The following is a 13,957-nucleotide window of genomic DNA, read 5'->3' as shown; positions in this document are numbered from 1 at the left end:
TTTTTTGCAGTACAGGTCATGACCATAGGGCTATGATGCTTTGCTCTGCACTACAGTTCCCCATTTCAGCGGTTGTCACTCTCTCTACACTGGTCGGCTACAAATGCATGTTTGTCAAACTCTTCTCCAGTAGCTGAATCAAGCTAGTATGGCTTGTAATACTTTTGCAGATAAATTGCTAATTTACATCTATGGAAATAGGCTGTTTGATTTAGACCCACTGAAAAGTCCAAGTAGAGCGAGTGACATAGTTTTCTAGTGAGAAAACATTGTAACAACACCTAATTGTTATCCAGGCATCCCTGTTCTGTGGAGAAATTGTGTAATGTCTCCACTCCAATTTATTCATTCATGTATATGTTGGGATAGGCAGATGAATTGCTTTCTTTCTTCTCCACGCCTCAACCACACAGCCATAGTCGTCACTGAACAGGCATGCTTTTGTCCTCTTGGTGAAACTGTGAATCAGCAAACAGATTCTCTCTGTGTGTTTGAGAACAGAATGATGAGCATTAGACAAAAAGGAACAAGTTACATAAAGCTTGTACTGTACTGTGTTGAAAGTGTGTCCCCTCTGTTTTATTGCAGGGCACAAACATTCCCTGTGAACAGAGATGAAGAGATGGCATTGATGTCGACCACGATGACTGTCTGAAGAAACCCAATGTAAGCTGCGTGGATAAATGACAGAAATGCATGCTCGCCTCGAGTCGCCTGAACATACAAACCAACAATATTGAGGACAAAGTGTCTGAAACATTCAAACTTTCCCTAAAGTTTAACTTTAAGTGAAACAAATTTAGAAATGACAACAAATATTTCTTCCTCGTACCTTTATTGAACATCTCTACTTATATGTACAATGCATCCTTTGATTTTCTTAACAATTCTGTGAATCTAGACAAAGGAAAACAAATATTGAATGATTATTCAACTATGATACCAAGTACACAGACAATTAGTAGTTCAATTACAAACATCCAGTCCATACAAAATGTACTAACAAGAAACTGGTACCTTTAAAGAGAGGTTTTATACATTGTACAGTTTAGGTCTTAAGAATGGGACATAATGAAATGTAACATAAACAAATTGGCTAACGTGTCAGAACTTAAAAACTCAACTGACCCATACAGTTGTGGAGGATGACAGTGTATTTACAAACCCATTGAGGAGAGAATATTAAAGTGCTGTGTTGGGTTCTGAGACAAACATTACTGCACTATCACGTCATAAAAACATATTTACATACATACAGTCACCATGTGAACATACAGAAATATACACATCTCTCTGCAGCTCCAAGGCATGGACCACAGGGGCCACAGTGTGTGGAAGCTTTTTTTCCTGGCCCAGCTTCAACACAAAATAAACAGTTTTAAATCATTTTGCAACGAAAAAAGACATTTCATGTCCAGTTTGTTCCCTTTGGTGCCTAATGAATACGATCCTGTTTCAATTAATCATGGTCTTAAATCTAGGCCAGATGTGTTAGTGCTGGGCTGAAACAAAAGCTTGCACACACTGCATCTCTCAGGGACTTGCATATAGACAATCAGGGCTGAGTGGTGCCGTTGCTTTCCAGTATGGGGGTGGGCTCTTCCAACTGAGGGGCAGGCAGTATGCCCACTGGGGTGCGGAACATGCGCCTGGAGCTTCGAGTGCGGGGTGGGGAGGGGGTGGAGGTTTTGCTCTGCACCTTGTTGTTGTGATGTGAAGGGGGGGAGCTGACTGGGGTGCGAGGGTACCTGCGAGAAGAGCGGGCAGGGGGGTCAGGGGAGTGTGAGGAGGGGGGCAGGGAGCTGCTGTAGCTGGGAGGGCTTCTAGGTGGTACAGAGGGGAGGCCCAGGCCTATGATGCTGGGTGAGTCATGGTCTTCCTGAGGGGAATCCTACAAAGAGGGAAACCAAGTCAATACTCACACACACACACACACACACACACACACACACACACACACACACACACACACACACACACACACACACACACGTAGCATCACAAGGGGTAATGGCAGGATATGAATGGGTCAAACTCATTAGCATAATGCTCTCTAAACAGGTCCAAACAATACCTAAGGTGTAGTGGCTGTATTATATTCTAAATTGAGATATTGTAGTCATCCTAACAGCTGAATGAGGGTTGAGAAATAAAAATGTACAAACCCCCACAGTATCTCATGGCATTTTATCGATTTAATAAATTAACATTCAGACAAGGGTTTATTTAGTTATGTTTTGAGTCAGATACTGATGGTGACAGCTTTGCATCTTTTTTGTTATTTAGAGAGTTACCTTTTTGAGGATGTAGAGTGCCACTGGATTCTTGCATTCATGTTCAGTCATAAGTTTTGGTAAAACTCTAACTGAACAGGATGAAAAAGACATTGGATGAACACCTTTGGTGCAGCACACATTTAAAAAAAAAAATCTTATGAATATATTGGAAATCTAAATAAAAGTTATTATTAGTTTTCTTACCTGCATGATTGATTTGGGAATAATCAGAGTGTTCCATTAAATGCCTTGGCAGCCCTGCCAAACCTCTGGGCTTCATTTGCCGTTTCTGACGTTCTCTGCATAATAAACATACAATATATGTGAGATTAAACTGTGTGCTAAAATGATACAGTATACAACTGTTAAACCCTTTAGAGTCTAAGCCCTGTCTAAGCCAGGGGGTGGGGGGGGTGGGGAGGGGGGGGTATAAGCCTAACATATGGAATTGTTTTAAGATGGTCATACCAAGGATCATTTAGCTATTTTATTTTTTATTTTATTTTAAGAGCCCTTAATGTATCAAAAAATATATATACAAAAATGATTAGATAAACATGTTATTAGGCATTACTGCTATTAGCCAATAGAAACACATTGAATAACAGATTCAGTACATGGAACAACAGATAGTCCCCCCCCACAAAAACTAAAGGAACTTTGTTTTGTAGTGTCTGTCCTATATCTGAGAGATATAAGAAAGATCAGGATTTTTTAAAACATGTATTTATTCCCTTATTTTAGGCACTGAACTATCTCCATATATACTTCCATAAGTTTTTTAAACTGGTACCGGGGACCTTCAAATGAGTCTTTTGAGGCTTGTGGGCCTTAAAGAAATTGACTATCAATATGCTTCTGCCTTTTTACCACTCTTCTCACTGTATTCCCCCGACCATAGGACCGTGAGAATGCTATTCATTGACTACAGATCAGCGTTCAACACCATAGTACCCTCAAAGCTCATCAATAAGCTAAGGATCCTGGGACTAAACACCTCCCTCTGCAACTGGATCCTGGACTTCCTGACGGGCCGCCCCCAGGTGGTGATGGTAGGTAGCAACACATCTGATCCTCAACACTGGAGCTCCCCAGGGGTGCGTGCTCAGTCCCCTCCTCTACTCCCTGTTCACTCATGACTGCATGGCCAGGCACGACTCCAACACCATCATTAAGTTTGCAGACGAAATAACAGTGGTAGGCCTGATCACCGACAACGACGAGACAGCCTATAGGGAGGAGGCCAGAGACTGGGCCGGGTGGTGCCAGAAAAACAACCTATCCCTCAACGTAACCAAGACTAAGGAGATGATTGTGGACTACAGGAAAAGGAGGACCGAGCACGCACCCATTCTCATCGACGGGGCTGTAGTGGAGCAAGTTGAGAGCTTCAAGTTCCTTGGTGTCCACATCAACAACAAACTAGAATGGTCCAAACACACCAAGACAGTCGTGAAGAGGGCACGACAAAGCCTATTCCCCCTCAGGAAACAAAAACGATTTGGCATGGGTCCTGAGATCCTCAAAGGGTTCTGCAGCTGCAACATCGAGAGCATCCTGACTGGTTGCATCACTGCCTGGTACGGTAATTGCTCGGCCTCTGACTGCAAGACACTACAGAGGGTAGTGCGTACGGCCCAGTACATCACTGGGGCTAAGCTGCCTGCCATCCAGGACCTCTACACCAGGCGGTGTCAGAGGAAGGCCCTAAAAATTGTCAAAGACCCCAGCCACCTCAGTCATAGACTGTTCTCTCTACTACCGCATGGCAAGCGGTACCGGAGTGCCAAGTCTAGGACAAAAAGGCTTCTCAACAGTTTTTACCCCCGAGCCATAAGACTCCTGAACAGGTAATCAAATGGCTACCCGGACTATTTGCATTGTGTGCCCCCCCCCCCAACCCCCCCAATCCCTCTGTTGCTACTCTCTGTTTATCATATATGCATAGTCACTTTAACTATACATTCATGTACATACTACCTCAATTGGGCCGACCAACCAGTGCTCCCACACATTGGCTAACCGGGATATCTGCATTGTGTCCCACCCACCACCTGCAAACCCCTCTTTTACGCTACTGCTACTCTCTGTTCATCATATATGCATAGTCACTTTAACCATATCTACATGTACATGCTACCTCAATCAGCTTGACTAACCGGTGTCTGTATTTAGCCTCGCTACTTTTATAACCTCGCTACTGTATATAGCCTGTCTTTTTACTGTTGTTTTATTTCTTTACCTACCTATTGTTCACCTAAAATATTTTATGTACTATTGGTTAGAGCCTGTAAGTAAGCATTTCACTGTAAGGTCTACTCTACCTGTTGTATTCGGCGCACGTGACAAATAAACTTTGATTTGATGTACAGACAGAGAAGCATCCAGAAACATGTAGCGAGTGAGACAACAATCAATAAGCCAGTTCTTACTTCTTGGACGGCCCCCAGCAGGCGCATACTGTAACCAAGGTGATGAGGAGAAAAATACCCCCGGTGGAGAGAATGATGTAGAGGGAACTCCTCCCTGTGGGGGAAACATAGGAGGGTCAGGAGGATAGCAGTGTCACAGTCTGTGTCCCAAATGGCACCTGTATCCCTATTCAGTGCACTACTTTTGACCAGGGCCCATAGGGCTCTGGTCAAAAGTAGTGCACTATATAGGGAATACGGTACTATTTGGGTGGTAACCACACAGGAAGATAAATGTCACAGGAGAGGTACTTAACGGTATGTTCAAGCAGAATTACAGTATGTACTTTCTCCCCCGTCCTCCCACGTACACACTCATGTCTCTGTGATGTAGTCATGTACTGTATGTATAGCCAGTGATCGACTTCCCTCCCACGCATTGTCTGTTTGCTAATGGTACATTACAATGATGTTTTTTTCCCCTCTAGCGTGAGGGCTTTGGGTTTATTTTCTTTTACAGAAGCTATCTATGATTTGCATTTGCCTTTATTCACCCCTTCCCTAAAGTACAAGGACTTGCTTTTCAGTGAAGTATCTGTTTCATGCCCTAGGCTTGAACCACTGACTGGTACGCCTAAGAAAGCGCTCTGAGATGAAATTCTGAAAATAACTTCAATTTTACTTAGTGAGTACATACTAAAGAAGCCTATTTCATGGGTTAGAGAGTGCGAGAGTATTACAGGAGTTAGCTAAATTTCATCCCTCAACTTTATAGCAAAGCAAGTGGTGGGGCTGCCATTTTACAGAAAACCAGATTGCAGATTGTGGCTTTAAATTGCCACTGGTTCAAGCCTATAGTACCACTGTTAAGCCTACTGTAGATAGTGAGTTTAATGGGCAGGCTCTTCATGCTGCCAATAGGGTTCTCCACCACGCAGCCGTAGATGTCATCATCCACCATCAGCACCCGCACGATTGTCAAGAGCTTCTGGTCAGGTGACAACTGCAGGCGCGTCTCATTGGTCAGCGGTTTACCGCCTTTCTGCCAGCTGTACTTGGCATTGGTTCCATTGTCGTGGGAGCAGTTGAGGGTAAAGTGCTCGCTGAGCTCCAGCACTGAGGAGGCCTCCATGTGGACATAAGGCCTGGATATGGGCTCTATGGAGAAGAAGCATAGTGGTCACACATGTTTCTGAAATACCCCAATGAAAAGATTAGGATCTCTTGTTCGTTCAGGGTCAAAGGTTATGCTGATACGATGGTACAAAAAAAATGTGTCACGCGTGAGCTAATGTACATAGACAACTCTCAAGTGACCCTTCTCAGGTGACCCATGCGACAATGACTTCACAGGAACAACACTGTTTGGGCTACTGTCCCTTGCACTTTCCTTGACAATTCAGCCTATTCACACAAATTCAACAAATTCATGCAATTCAGCCCAGTCATATAAATGAGAAATATAAACAAAAATGGCAAAAAGCTTTTGGTTGTATCACAGACAATGCCAGAAGTCCCTGCAAGCAGTGCCTCTTTAATGCAAATCATGTCATAGAGGACTATTCACCAACCAAATTAGTGACCTTAGTGTCCACCCTGAAATTGGTAGAGTCATACCAAAGACTCCAAAAATGGTACTCAATGCCTCTGCTTGACACTCAGCATTAAAGGGATGGATTAGGGATAAGGTGCAGGACCTAATAGACTAGCATCCTGTCCAGTGGGTGTACTTGTATATCAAACTGCCTCACGCTACAGAATAAGGACATAGGCTACTACCCTAGGCTACTACCCTATGGTCCATTCTGGCATGGACAAGGCTTACTTTTCCAAGGCTTACTTACTTACACTATGAACCACCTACCATCCACAGTTAGGTCGATACTCCCTTCTCCAGTGAATGTATCATCCGTGATTGAAATCTCCACTTCGTAGGTGCCCTCGTCCGAGAGCTTGAGGTTGTGGAGCAGGAGGGTGCCATTCTCAAACACCAGGATGCGGTCCCGGTACTCGGGCCTCAGGTTCCCAATGATCTCGGTGCCAATGGACTGGACCACGGTGACAGGCTTGTCGTCCCTCTTCAGCTGCCACTTGATGACAGGCGCATCGGGGCTGGAGCTGCTGTAGCGGACGGAGAGGAGTGCCTCCCCGCCCAACGTCCCCCGGATCAGGGAGCCAGGGCTGGTGATGTTGACCCCCTCGACACTTCCTAGTCATAGAGGAGATGGAACAGACTGGATGTATGAGATCCACCTTATTGTATCTAGTCAATTTATTCAGGTTATAGTCTCCTGGAACATGTGTAAGCACCACCATACATATTATATTTAGCATATTTATATTCATATTTGTATTCTTTATCTTATCAGATTAGAGTCTCAGTTTACACGAATGTAACTAACATGCATGTGAGACATAGATTAACTGACACATTACACCGCAATAGGGCACAGGTGTATCCTAGCTGCAATGCCACTTCAGGTTGCTAGAAGTGCCTTTTAAATAGGCCTAGTAGCAAACCATCCAACAATAAGCTTTACCCAAGGAGACTTGGCCCACTTCTTAATGGAAACGTACTGCCTTTCCTATGCCATTACTCTGTGAATGTTAGTGTTCTGAAGAATATTGGACTGTCCACAATCTCCACACCAGTACCACCATCCCAGCCATAACTAGACGGTCTTCGATTGAGTGGCATGCTTCTATTCATCGTTAACAGGTCATTGTCCAGGTATATGCTAAGCTTCCTCCTCTCAGCCCCTTAGCTATTTCAACAGCATATCTCAAACAGTCTAATTTATGTTCAACAGATTTTGCAGCAATACTTTCTGAGTTCATTGACCAGAGGTTTATTCTCTGTGAGGGAAATAGCCTGCAGTATGTGTTCAGAGTGGGCTAATAAAGTGAGAGCCAAATGACTGTATCTAGCTCTGCTGGCTGTTGTTGTGGGCGGTAGGCTGCTGATGACTCGACTGTGGGCACCGGGCCCCCTCCTCCATTGGGGCAGAGTGTGCTGAAGCGAGCCTGCGTGGCAGCACTGCATCACCGTGGTAACGGCTCACAGTTCTCTTGGACCGCTGGGATGAGCTGACAAAAGTGGCGATTGTTTGGACCAACTTCCTCCCTGGCAGTCCATGAAAAGAGCCCTCAGAGCAACATGAGATCCCCGATTGGCTGAGCCCGGAGACAGAGGACCCCAGTGATTCTGCTGATGACAACACAATCGCACCTCTTTCTATGCTTGTGTCTTCACACCTTTTTTATATATCTCATGTAAAGTTAGAATTATATATTTACAAAAGTATAGATTCTTCGTATATCTTCCCTTTTATGTTTCTAGGTTGTACCTCAATACCCTGAGCTCAGGTCCTTCACCAACCAACATCTGCCCTTTCCCCATGATCCTCTCTGCTTGGAGGATCCTCTGATTGTGCCATTCTCACAGAGCAGTTTGGCTCCATGACATCACCATTCATACTGGTGGAGGACTTTGGCTAACCTGCTAAACCAACCGGAAGACATTTGAGTAATGTAGTGCCCACATGGGCTCTACAGAGGTCAAATACAAACACTTAAACTCGTTAGTCTAAACCTTGTGGGCCGGTTTCCCAAACCCAGATTAAGCCATCCTGGACAAAAAAAATATTCTCAGTGGAGAATGTCCATTGAAAGTACATTTTACTCCAGGACTTTTTCTGGGTCCTATTGTGACTGCTTTCTGACAAATAATATATCTTCATCAATTTTTAAATCCACAGATTGTTGTTTTTTCAGTGTCATCAGCTTGACTACAAAATGTTTTTCTAGTAATTTAGGATTAATAATATAATGTCACACAATGTACTGTGTGGCATTGTGCAGTCAGATTGAATGAGAATACACAGAGTGTACAAACATTATGAACACCTTCCTAATATTGTGTCGCACCCCCTTTTGCCCTCAGGGGGGCATGGACTCTACAAGGTGTCAAAAGCGTTCCACATGGATGCTGGCCCATGTTGACTCCAATGCTTCCCACATTTGTGTCAAGTTGGCTGGATGTCCTTTGGGTGGTGGACCATTCTTGATACACATGGGAAACTGTTGAGCGTGAAAAACCCAGAAGCTTTGCAGTTCTTGACACACTCAAACCTGTGTGCCTGGCACCTACATGCATACCACAGGAGGTTGGTGGCACCTTTGTGGTATTGTGGAGAATGGGCTCATGGTAACAACTGGAGAGGAATTAGTGGAATGGTTCTGTGTGACTCAGTTGGTAGAGTATTGCACTTGCAATGCCAGGGTTGTGGGTTCGATTCCCATTGGGGACCACTACAAACAAATATGAACATGTATGCACTCTACTGTAAGTTGTTCTGGATAAGAGTGTCTACTAAAATGTAAATGTCACAAATGCATCAAACACATGGTTTCTAGGTATTTGATGCCGTTCTCCCTTCAGCAGCCTTCTGTGCTGCATACCCCATTCAAAGGCACTTCATTATTTTGCCTTGCCCATTCCCCCTCTGAATGGCACACATACACAATCCATGTCTCAATTGTCTCAAGGCTTAAAAATATTTTTTTAATCCTGCCTCCTCCCCTTCATCTACACTGATTGAAGTGGATTTCACAAGTGACATCGGTAAGGGATCATAGCTTTCAACTGGATTCACCTGGTCAGTCTCTGTCATGGAAAAAGCAGGGGTTCCTATTTTTTATTTGTTTAATCTTTATTTTATCAGGGAGTCATACTAAGACCGAGGTCTCTTTTACAGATGAACCCTACATGTCATAAATTACAGAAAATACACACGTCAAAATATAAATACAAAATGCAAGCAGAAAGAAAAACAGGTATAATTGAACATGTTCTTGCAAGTAGAATATGAAAAACACAAAATGTATGTGTCCAACCTATCAGACAAACAAATCTTTCAGTCAGAAACCGTTTACTTGTCCACTCCATTCTAAATACCTCCCACCCACATTGCCTTGCCTTGCAAGTGTACACTACACATTGCGTTAAGTCAGCACAGATGTGATTCCCAAAAACAGGGGAAAGTTTCCCTTACCTGACTGGGACAAAACAAGGAGACACCAGAGCAGCAAAAGTTGAGGAGCGGCTATGGCTTCTGAGAGAGCCTCTCTCTCTGCCTTCATCTTGGGTTTAGCACTCTGTTTCTGTCCCAGACAATTAGCATGATTTGTCCACTCTGGCCACGTCCCCCAGAGAGCGCACAGCCATTCCTCCAAGGCAGGGCTCCACTAGGACTGGGTGCACTGCACAACAAAGCAACACACCAGCAGGCAAGACAGAGTGATGTGTGTGTGTGTGTGTGTGTGTGTGTGTGTGTGTGTGTGTGTGTGTGTGTGTGTGTGTGTGTGTGTGTGTGTGTGTGTGTGTGTGTGTGTGTGTGTGTGTGTGTGTGTGTGTGTGTGTGGGTTGGTTGGTTGGTTGGTTGGTTGGTTGGTTCTCCTGTCCTTGTGGGGACCTAGAATCCCCAAAAGGATAGAAAACAAGGAAAATTTGCCCTCGTGGGGACATTTCCCACATCCCCATATGGACAAAGGCTATTTTAAGCTTAGGGTTACAATTAGGGAAAGGGGGATACCTAGTCAGTTGAACAACTGACTGCATTCAACTGAAATGTGTCTTCCGCATTTAACCCAACCCCTCTGAATCAGAGAGGTGCGGGGGGCTGCCGTAATCGACATCCACATCTTTGGCGACCGGGGAACTGTTGTTCTGCTCTGGAGCAGAAACAGATTTTTACCTTCAGCTGAGGTATTTGGTCCAGCAACCTATCAGTTACTGGTCCAACACTCTAACCAATAGACTACCAGGGTAAGGGGTTAGTGGTTAGGGTTAGATAGTGGGTTAGGGTTAGGGTTAGGGTTAAGGTTAGGATTAGGGTTAGGGCATGGGTGGCAAACTTTTTGTCTTGAGGGCCACATCGGGATTTTGAAATTAAACGGAGGGACGCATTTTTTGGGGGACCAATTGTTTGTTAAAATCTATTTTCAGCTGCCTCCCGAGTGGCACAGTGGTCTAAGACACTGCATCGAAGTCCTTGAGGGGTCACTACAGACCCGGGTTCGATCCCAGGCTGTGTCACATTGGCCGTGCATGGGAGACCCATGAGGCGGTGCACCATTGGTCCAGTGATGTCCGGGTTTGGGAGGCCAAGATTTCCTTGTCCCATCATGCTCTAGCGACTCCTGTGGTGGGCCGGGTGCATTGCACGCAGACACGGTCGGCAGGTGTACGGTGTTTCCTCCGTCACATTGGTGCGGCTGGCTTTTGGGTTAAGCAGGCATTGTGTCAAGAAGCCACTTCAATCCGGCACACGAGACATAAAAAATATGTCTTGCGGGCCTATTTTCTCCCCAATTTCATGGTATCCAATTGGTAGTTACAGTCTTGTCCCATCGCTGCAACTCCCTTACGGACTCGGGAGAGGCGAAGGTCAAGAGCCGTGCGTCCTCCGAAAAATTACCCAACCAAGCCGCGGCCCCTGCGACCTGTATGCTCTTGTTGGCTGGCCCTCGCTTCATATTTGTCGACAAACCCACTGGCTCCAGGTCATCTATAAGTCTTTGCTAGGTAAAGCCCCGCCTTATCTCAGCTCACTGGTCACCATAGCAACACCCACTCGTAGCACGCGCTCCAGCAGGTTTATTTCACTGGTCATCCCAAAAGCCAACACCTCCTTTGGCCGCATTTCCTTCCAGTTCTCTGCTGCCAATGACTGGAACGAATTGCAAAAATCACTGAAGCTGGAGACTAATATCTCCCTCTCTAACTTTAAGCATCAGCTGAAAGAGCAGCTTACCAATCACTGTACTTGTACACAGCCAATCTGTAAATAGCACACCCAACTACCTCATCCCATATTGTTATTTATCTTTTTGCTCTTTTGCACCCAAGTATCTCTACTTGCACATCATCATCTGCACATCTATCACTCCAGTGTTAATGCTAAATTGTAATTATTTCTCCTCTATGGCCTATTTATTGCCTTACCTCCCTAATCTTACTACATTTGCACACACTGTACATGGATTTTTCTATTGTGTTATTGACTGTATGATTGTTTATGTGTAACTCTGTTGTTGTTTTTGTCGCACTGCTTTGCTTTATCTTGGCCAGGTCGCAGTTGTAAATGAGAACTTGTTCTCAACTGGCCTACCTGTCAAGGCACAAGGCAAGACCTAATGCAGGAGGCAGATGGTTGGAGTCTTACAATGTTTATTAATCAAAAGGGGTAGGCAAGAGAATGGTCGTGGACAGGCAAAAAGGTCAAAACCAGATCAGAGTCCAGGAGGTACAGAGTGGCAGACAGGCTTGTGGTCAAGGCAGGCAGAATGGTCAGGCAGGCGGGTACAAAGTCCAGAAACAGGCAAGGGTCAAAACCGGGAGGACTAGAAAAAGGAGAATACAAAAAGCAGGAGAACGGGGAAAACCACTGGTTGACTTGGAAACAAACAAGACGAACTGGCACAGAGAGACCGGAAACACAGGGATAAATACACTGGGGAAAACAAGCGACACCTGGAGGGGGTGGAGACAATAACAAGGAACTGAAACTGATCAGGGTGTGACACTACCTGGTTAAATAAAGGTGAAATAAAAAATAAAAAAATAAATAAGGAAATCAGTCAATTGAAATAAATTCATTAGGCCCTAATCTTTGGATTTCACATGACTGGGCAGGGGTGCAGCCATGGGTGGGCCTGGGCGGCCCTAGGCCTACCCGCTGGGGAGCCAGGCTCAGCCAATCAGAATGAGTTTTCCCCCACAAAAGGTATTTCTTACAGACAGAAATAATCCTCAATTTGTGAGGCCGGTTGGACATACTGTCAAATTCTCTAAAACAACGTTGGAGGCAGGTTATGGTAGAGAAATTAACATTAAATGATCTTCAAACAGCTCTATTGGACAATCCTGCAGTCTGCATGCCAACTGCACGCTCAAAATTGGAGTGTGGCATTGTGTTGTGTGACAAAACTCCACATTTTAAAGTGGCCTTTTATGGTCCTCAGCACAAGGTGCACCTGTGTAATGATCATGCTGTTTAAATCAGCTTTTTGATATGCTACACCTATCATGGTGGATGGATTATCTTGGCAAATAAGAAATGCTCAATAGGAATGTAAACTAATTTGTGCACTACATTTGAGAGAAATACTTTTTTTGTGCGTATGGAAGATTTCTGGAATTTTTATTTCAGCTCATGAAACATTTTACATGTTGCGTTTATATTTTTGGTCAATGTAGTTCACTACTTTTGACCAGGGCCCATGGTCAAAAGAACACTATATAGGAAATATGGTGCCATTTGGGACACAGCCAGGGTATATCGGCCAAATACAGTTCTTGATGAATGGAAGGTGGGTTGATAAAATTGCATTTATTTGCAGAATATTCTAGGTATGTGAGAGAGAGGAAAGAAAAATACTGTTTTATTTGGTTGCCTTAAAGGAACATTTCACTCATAAATGGAAATTTGATGGATCTTTTCAGACCTCAAAAGTAGAGTAAATGTCAAGTTGAAACCACATCCAACAACATGAGAATACTTTAGGGGTCAATAAACATCTTACAAACTTGTAATGTCCCTTTATGTAGCCTACTCATTAAATTAAGTACTTATCAAATAAACTATGATTACAATAGAACATATTAACTCTCCTGTTGTATTCGTTTCATGTTAATTAATTCAGTGTTCCCCATCCAAAATGACCGCCCCATTATAGCTGACAATAAATCCATAATAATCCATATATTATCACCTAATGTTGTGTTAGATCTTTGTATCAACTTAAGTTCTTGTGAACATTACAAGTTTTGAACTTCAATTTGCTATTTATGGCCTGTAGGAATCATTGACCTGAGCTCATACAACTCGTTTTTGAGTAAAAAAAAGCACAATGTATGGATTATTTTGACTATAACAAATACTCACATGAAACATATTGTGCTATTTATCACAGACTACTTTGTGTCAAAGTTTAACAAGGACATTTGTTTTGAAACCATTTCAAATGTTTAAATAGTGGCAGGATTTGATGTCATCAACCCGGGATATGGCTTATCTCATTGGCCCTGGCGTCATCCTGATAACCAATCAATCAATCAAATGTATTAGTGGGCATCAGCTGATGTCACAAAGTGCTGTAAAGAAACCCAGCCTAAAACCCAAAACAGCAGCAATGCAGGTGTAGAAGCACGGTGGCTAGGAAAAACTCCCTAGAAAGGCCAGAACCTAGGAAGAAACCTAGAGAGGA

General features: G+C 43.9%; 1 pseudogene; it reads right to left on the bottom strand.

The window, feature by feature from the left end:
* Window positions 1-1,555: 1,555 nt before the first annotated feature.
* Window positions 1,556-9,829, bottom strand: LOC120043882 (annotated as a pseudogene).
* Window positions 9,830-13,957: the final 4,128 nt, after the last annotated feature.

The sequence above is a fragment of the Salvelinus namaycush genome, chromosome 3, assembly GCF_016432855.1.
Source record: "Salvelinus namaycush isolate Seneca chromosome 3, SaNama_1.0, whole genome shotgun sequence".
Taxonomy (NCBI): Eukaryota; Metazoa; Chordata; class Actinopteri; order Salmoniformes; family Salmonidae; genus Salvelinus; species Salvelinus namaycush.
The sequence above is the reverse complement of the archived record's forward strand: the minus strand, read 5'-3'. Positions and strand labels throughout refer to the sequence as shown.